Source organism: Macaca nemestrina, chromosome 1 (genome assembly GCF_043159975.1).
Source record: "Macaca nemestrina isolate mMacNem1 chromosome 1, mMacNem.hap1, whole genome shotgun sequence".
Lineage (NCBI taxonomy): Eukaryota > Metazoa > Chordata > Mammalia > Primates > Cercopithecidae > Macaca > Macaca nemestrina.
In genome coordinates this window covers 141,801,787-141,809,655 of record NC_092125.1, presented here as the reverse complement: position 1 = coordinate 141,809,655, position 7,869 = coordinate 141,801,787, and the positions used below count along the sequence as shown (strand labels likewise).

At 42.5% G+C, this 7,869-nt stretch overlaps 1 long non-coding RNA gene and 1 pseudogene across 4 annotated transcripts in view; both read right to left on the bottom strand.

The window, feature by feature from the left end:
* Window positions 1-7,869, bottom strand: part of LOC139358710 (uncharacterized) — a 55,213-nt gene that overhangs the window by 37,996 nt on the left and 9,348 nt on the right. The gene's annotated exons all lie outside the window — the stretch shown is intronic.
* LOC105485378 (WD repeat-containing protein 82 pseudogene) lies at window positions 3,256-6,839 on the bottom strand (annotated as a pseudogene).

The following is a 7,869-nucleotide window of genomic DNA, read 5'->3' as shown; positions in this document are numbered from 1 at the left end:
ACATCATCTAACACCAGACAGAAATGTCAACTGTTCAGATTTTTTCCTGTGTTCGAAGAACTGATGTTGCTGTTTCCTAACTTTGTCAAATTATGTGTCTGAACTGTCTTCCTTTCTTGAAAAGTAGATATTATCAAACATGTACCAGATAAGTAATCAGAAGTAGTTAATATTGTGTCAAGTTACAGCACAGTTTTCAACAAAGTAACTACAGAGGTCAGTGCTAAGGCAAGTATTTAGTAAACAATGATGTTTTAGCTATCTAAAGTAAAAAGGCATGATCTTAGGAAAGTGATTGCAAATTAAAAGAAAATTTAAAAACTGAAGTTCGGAAAACAAAAGTAATTGCAACAGTTCAAGAGTTTAATCTGACCTGATTTTTTCCTCTGTAGAAGACAATGAACTAAAAGGACACAATTGTTCTTGATCTCTGTTTTGAGTGCTTTAAAAAATTAATATATGGAAGAGTTCAAAATGGGCAAAATAAAAACTTATTTGGAGAGCATACACATAGCTTTTATAAAGCAAGAACGATGACTAGAAAACAGATGTAAATGGTTTAGCATTTCTATTTAAGCATAAACCATGTGCAAAATTACTCTTCCGAATTTAACACATCATGTGTTAGCCATTAGCTGATTCCATCTTAGACCCTACTGAAGCAATTCTTTGAGGAAAACAGGGTTAGCACTAGAAAACTTAACATATGAAGGAAAATAGGGAATAAGTACTTTATAGATACACCTCTAGTTCTAGATTTAGAGAATGCCAGTGTTCCTCCAGCAGGTAACCAAGAAGTTGGATCAAGGAATGGGCTTCTGACATCCTGAAGAAATTGAACACTGTCAGCTGTGGTACAAATCAGAAAATGAAAGATCCATTGATTTCCTTCTAATCCGACTTTTTGCCTATGTTCTCTATCCACATTCTATTGATGTGTTTTTATACATGTATTCAATTATGTATTTGCCCTTTGTGTAAATTCCTTCCATAACTTCTCTGAAGACTAGCACATGATCTAGAAATGACTTTAGCTAGGACAAGACCAAGAAAGTAAATAAGAAACAGATGATCTGTAGCCTCACATTGTTGTTATTTTAGCTCTGTCCTTAAGAAAAAGGAGCAGGGCCAGGGGAACCCAGCCACCTCCAAATCTCCCTAGACACTCATCTTCATGCTTTTTTACCTGGTAGAAATTTATTTCTTCTGGCATGTTGCCACTGTCTCTACACTCAAAGCTCTGATTTAGAAAAAAAAACAGTCACACTGTGTGTATAAGTAATCTTTAGGCAAGTATTAGCAATGTATCTTTAAAATACACTTTTCCCCACAGTTTGTGAAATGAATGCCTGGTGTTCTGTGAGTGTCCTTTCTGTCATTTTAATTTTTTATTTTGAAACTCCATAGGTAAATGATCATACCACATGTGTACTCATCATAAAAAGGAACCTCACTATCACTTTTGTGTTTAAAAAAATTAATTTGCTTTCTTGACAAAAGCCAAAACCACTTTTAACAAGGGTGCCTATTTTCCTAAGTTTAGTACAATTTATTTGATCGAGAGTGACACCAAATGGTAAGAAAAACGAAATGCCTCATTCCTCTTACCTAATGTCTTAACAGTAGACCACCCCACTTCCCCATAAAATGTAATTTAAATGAAGCCAAGATTCTAATGCCATGCTTTAGATTCAGAGTGGCCCCAAAGGGGCCTATGGATTTTGTAGTTGCCATTACCTGGAATGCCTTTCCCTCCAATCTGTATATCCGAAATATATTCATTATTAGGCCAGCAGAAATCCTACTTCCCTCTACAAAGCCTTCCCTGATCAGTCCAAATGATCATTGCCTTGATTCCCTATACACAGTTTATAAGCTTCTTGAAAGTAGAGACTACTATATATCCCCCCGTATTTTCCATTGCTGCATCTAGAAACTCGGGTACTCAGTCAAAACTTGGGAGTTGACCAGGAATCTGACACCATGGGGTTTTCCAAGCTCCACCAGAATAATCCCATTCTAAGGACAGCTCCTACCGTTCTTAAAACATCTAAAGGATTATACTGTTTTTCCCTTGGTCGTCTGTCCTAAGGCTTCTCAGTCCCACAACCCCCATCCCATCCATCTTAGTTCTAATTTCTCTCCACTCCAATTTGCTGGTGCTCCATTCCCATTGCTTTGACCTCAGTGAAGACAGAACAACTGGTGGACATTTAATCTCTAACAACTTTTTACAACCTTGTATAAGAGGTGGGTAAGCAAAACTTCTACAATTCTCTATTATAGTCATGTTTTTAGCTCCTATTGTGTACCAAGCACCATAACAATTTAAAAGACCAATTTAAGGTCTTGTATGTATAAAATACGATGGGAAAGTATAATATACACATTTGACTATGCTTTGCTAATGCGATTCATCTTCATACACGTGGAACCCTATTCATCTGGATTTTTCTTTTTTTTTTTTTTTTTTTTTTTGAGACGGAGTCTCACTCTGTTACCCAGGCTGGAGTGCAGTGGCGCTATCTCGGCTCACTGCAAGCTCCGTCTCCCGGGTTCACGCCATTCTCCTGCCTCAGCCTCCCAAGTAGCTGGGACTACAGGCGCCCACCACCACGCCCAGCTAATTTTTTGTATTTTTAGTAGAGACGGGGTTTCACTGTGTTAGCCAGGATGGTCTCGATGTCCGGACCTTGTGATCCGCCTGCCTCAGCCTCCCAAAGTACTGGGATTACAGGCGTAAGCCACCACGCCCGGCCCTCATCTGGATTTTTCTGAGACAGCTTCAATTCCAAAAACTCAATGTGTTCTGAGAATGCCAATGTTTCTGCATCCAAATTGCATTTTTAAGAATGTCTGTCTCAACTAGAAGTAGTATGAAATTGTTAGAAAGGCATTCCAGTTTTTTAGCTTTGAAAATATGTCCATTCTTAGGCCGGGCGTGGTGGCTCATGCCTGTAATCCCAGCACTTTGGGAGGCTGAGGCAGGCGGAATATGAGGTCAGGAGATCGAGACCATCCTGGCTAACACAGTGAAACCCCGTCTCTACTAAAAATGCAAAAAATTAGCCAGGCGTGGTGGCGGACACCTGTAGTCCCAGCTACTCGGGAGGCTGAGGCAGGAGAATGGCGTGAACCCGGGGGGCGGAGCTTGCAGTGAGCCTAGATCCACCACTGCACTCCAGCCTGGGTGACAGAGCGAGACTCTGCCTCAAAAAAAAAAAAAAAAAGAAAAAGAAAAAAAAAAATGTCCATTCTAATATATGTGGTATCGGAGGCTCTCTCTGCTTTGGGCACCAGCTGATGTGTATATTATTTAGTGAAATAGAGATTCTTCCGATGTCTTTTGAGAATGAAATGGGATCTTAAGCACTTTCATTGAAGTCTTAAATGTAAATATATGGATGTCACAACTGGGCAACATTTTAATGCCTCCTTACCATTTGTTTTCAGAAATAAATCCTGATGGGAAGCAGCATAACATAAAGGAGTCAGCCAAGGCCAGCTTTTCCCTGTATTGTGAGTTGCAGTTTCCTCATCTGGAAATGGGGTTTATGTTGCCTACCTCATTGATTGGAGGAATGAGAGTATGCTCACTAAGTACAATGCTGACACAAGTACCTAACTGTTAACCTTCCCTCCTTCCTTTCTTTCCCTGGTTTCCTTTCATCTCCCCATACAGGGGAGCATTGTCTGAGAATATTCTTACATATTTCTTACTTAACCTGTTTTAGTACATAAGGGCTTTTAAACCACTGAGTGGAAAGTTGCTGTTATTTGAAATATTGTGAGCCTAACACTGTAGTAATGCTAATTTTCTGCAAATCATGATGTTCTCTCTGTCCATTAGATGGCAGGAGTTCCTTTGGCCATGTTCTGTGAGGAAGCTGCCCAAACATGTTTGGACTTGTGTATCAGTAAGGCTACTAAAAGAGAAAACAAGGTATACAAAATAAACTGGCTCTTATATAAGTAAAACAATTTTACCAGACAAAGGGAGAGCTAGTAATAATCTATTACCCCCCTCATCTTTTCTAGTCACAAATTTCTTGTATTTTCTATTCCTTCTCTTCTGGCCTTTTGCATATCCTGTTTCCTCTGCCTGGAGCACTTCTCCACCAAACCCCAGCCTCCTTCACCTAGCTAACTCCTCTTCATCCTTCAGGTCTCAGTTCAGCATCACTGCCATTAGGAAGACTTATTTTACCTCTCATTCTGAGTTGAGGATACCATATCTTTCCTCTACCCCATCTTGCTCATTGTATAGTACCCTGCTCATCATCTAGTAGTACCCTGCTCAAATGTTGCCTCCTCACACAGGCATCCCAGTTTACTCTTACTTTGTGTCTCTTTTTCTGGCATGTAGAATAGTGCTTGGGACAAGTAGACATTCAACCCTATTGTAAAAAATGACTTTGCTCCCTCAACACTTTGTAGCTTTCAGTCATTCCTGTTGTGGCACTTATAGCACTATGTGGTCAGTCCTCTATTCTATAACACCTACTAGATTGTGGGCACCAGAACAACAATAATCAGGTCTGTTTCATGCACCATTGCATCTCTAGTGCCTGGCACAGAATCAGGCCTCAATCAATATTTGCTGAAAAATTAGCACACATATACTATACGTATATGCACACAGTATAACTACAGTGAAGCGAAAATTTTTTGTTTGTTTTTTGAGGAGGTCAGTGAAGCAGAGGAGGAGAAATGGTAGCAGGGACCTATACCAGGCTTCCTTTGCTACAGCAGCATCCATATTCAGAGTCAAACAGGTGGGCTTTTGATAGCAGTTATACTAAGTAGGTTTTTGTTTTTGTTTCAAGACGGAGTCTTGCTCTGTTGCCCCTGCTGGAGTGCAATGGCACATGATCTCCGCTCACTGCAACCTCTGCCTCCCAGGTTCAAGCAATTCTCCTGCCTCAGCCTCCCAAGTAGATGGGATTACAGGTGCCCAACACCATGCCCAGCTAATTTTTGTATTTTTAGTAGAGACAGGGTTTCGCCACGTTGGCCAGACTGGTCTTGAACTCCTGACCTCAGGTGATCCGCCTGCCTCAGCCTTCCAAAGTGCTGGGATTACAGGCATGAGCTACTGCACCTGGCCCACTAAGTAGGTTTTATGTTGACCTGAATTTTCAATGAGTGAATTTAGAATTAATGTCAAACTTGTAGGAAGTTGAACATGGCTTGCAGAGCAAGAATTTGGGATGCCATAGAAGGTTTGAAGAGATAAAATAGATGTTTTTGAGCAGCCACCTGGTGACTAAACAGATACAGTGATATACAAATATGCAACAGAATAACCTATATGGATTTAGATAGTCAGCTATAAGAAATGGGCTGAAATATAACAGTTAGAAAAATACTCAGATTTGAACACAAGAACACTTCACAAGATGTGCTTTGGGTCTTCTTGTTTGTTTGTTTGTTTGTTTGTTTGTGACAGAGTTTCGCTCTTATCACCCAGGCTGGAGTGCAATGGCACAATCTGGGCTCACTGCAACCTCCGCCTCCCAGGTTCAAGCGATTCTTCTGCCCCAGCCTCCCAAGTAGCTGGGATTACGGCACGCACCACCACACCTGGCTAATTTTTGCTCTGGGTCTTAGGTAGCAAATGATGTTCACATATGAGGCCTCCTCTGTGAAGGGCCCAGGAAAAAAAGTAGAACATGGCTCCAGCCAGTCTCTCAGAGTCAAGAAGTCCTTTGATCCAGAAGGCCATGTTGGAACACACGCTGGCAAAAGTCATGAACTTGGGGTTGAATTGCAAACAGGTAATTGGGCCTGTTTACCATCCAACACAGCTACTTTTAAAATACCTCTCTCTCCATTCCAGACATGGATCTTGCCGTCCTCTGAACCAATCATAATAAACTGAGAGTCCGCAGTAAATGAAGCCTCCAGTGTGACAGCTTTGGTGTTGGCATAACCCCCAAACGTGTGTATCACCACTCCTTTGAATGCACCAGTGAGACCAGTGAAGCTGCGGTTGGTGGAAATGAGGATGAGCTTGCCATCGTTGTTGATTTTAAGTCCTGTCCACTCACAAGTTCGATCATACTGCATCTTAAAGGGAGCAAATGGCCCCTTATCAAAAGAACGAAGGTCATAAAGTTTGACCATTGCAGAGTTGACACCAGCAGCAAAAATTAACCCTTCTGGATCAAAACAACAAACTGGCTTCCCTTTTATATGCATGAGGCCCCGGCAGTTAGGAGACCGGAGATCCCAGGGTCAAATGCTCTTATCAAGAGACACAGAAATGAAAGTGTCATCCACAGATGACATGGACAAGAGCACTATCCTTTTGCTATATCCGATACAAGTAAAGTCAGATACTTTCTTTGTTGTCATGCAAGGACAAGTAACGAATAGTATCGTCTATTTTGTTAGAGCTGTAAACAGCTGTGTTTGCCGCAGGAGTGTATCTGATGAGGCCACGCCGTATTTCTTACTGAAGAAGGTTTTGGTTTGCCCTCCTGGCAGTCACAGAGCACGAAGGAGTCGTCGTCGCTGCTCGAGGTGATCGCCTCGCTGTTGGGGCTGAAATCAAAGCGGTTAATCTTGTCCGAGTTTTAGCAGAACACGTTGGCAATGCTGAAGCTCCCCAGCAGCACGCGGTCGGTCAGCTTCCTGGCGGCGGCTGGGGAAGGCGAGCGGGCGGGCTGCGGAAGGGCCAACCTGGACGAGGCGGGCGCCGCGGCAGCTAGGGGGAATTCGGCCAACAGTTGGGCCGCCTCCTCCTCTTCCTTCTGCTTGGACGACGGTCTTCCGCCTGGACTGTGGAGCCTCGCCGGCCAACCGTTCGTCCTCACAGCCATGCCACGGGCAACCCGCTCATTGTGTCTGCCATCTTGGGGCGACAGGCAGAAGTCGAGAGGGTCCCAGCGTTTTGTTTTTTTGTTTTTTTGTTTTTTTTTTAAGTATTTTTTTAGAGACAGGGTCTTGCTATGTTGCCCAGGCTGGATTCAAACTCCTGGGCTCCGGTGATCCCCCTGCCTCAACCTCCCTAGTACCTGAGATTACAGGTACATGCCATCATGCCCAACTCTGTTATTTTTTTCAAAATGACAAAGCAGGTTTTTGAAAATGATAGTTTTTAAATATTTTCATCCCCCTGCCTCACCCTCCCTAGTACCTGGGATTACAGGTACATGCCACCATACCCAGCTCTGTTATTTTTTTAAAATGACAGGCCGGGTGTGGTGGCTCACACCTGTAATCCCAACACTTTGGGAGGCCGAGGCGGGCGGATCACAAGGTCAGGAGTTCGAGACAACCTGGCCAACATGGTGAAACCCCGTCTCTACTCAAACTACAAAACTTAGCCGGGCTTGGTGGCAGGTGCCTGTAATCCCAGCTACTCCAGAGGCTGAGACAGGAGAATGGATTGAAATCGGAAGGCAGAGGTTGCACTGAGCCAAGATCGGGCCACTGCACTCCAGCCTGAGCAACAAGAGCAAAACTCTGTCTCAGAAAAAAAAGACAAAACAGGTTTTGGAAAATGATAGTTTTAAAATATTTTCATTTAACAAATTAATACCTCTAACACATAATTTACAATGAATTTAGGTATTAAGTTGAGCCACATGAAATTGTTGATATTCAATCATTTTTTTAACCTAGAAAATCAATAATGTCATGTAGTTCAACCTAATACAACCTCATTTTGAGATAAATGTTAGAAGTCTATATTTGAGACCCTGCCTTTAGTGACTATGAGGACCTAGCTAAGTGCACTGCTGCCCATCCCAACTCTCCCAATATTGATTATAGCCTTAAGGCTGAGGGCATCCCATCTGTGTGTGTGAATGTTCAACCTCTAAACAAAAGGGGTCTAAGCCCTCTGACCAAGCAGTGGAGAAT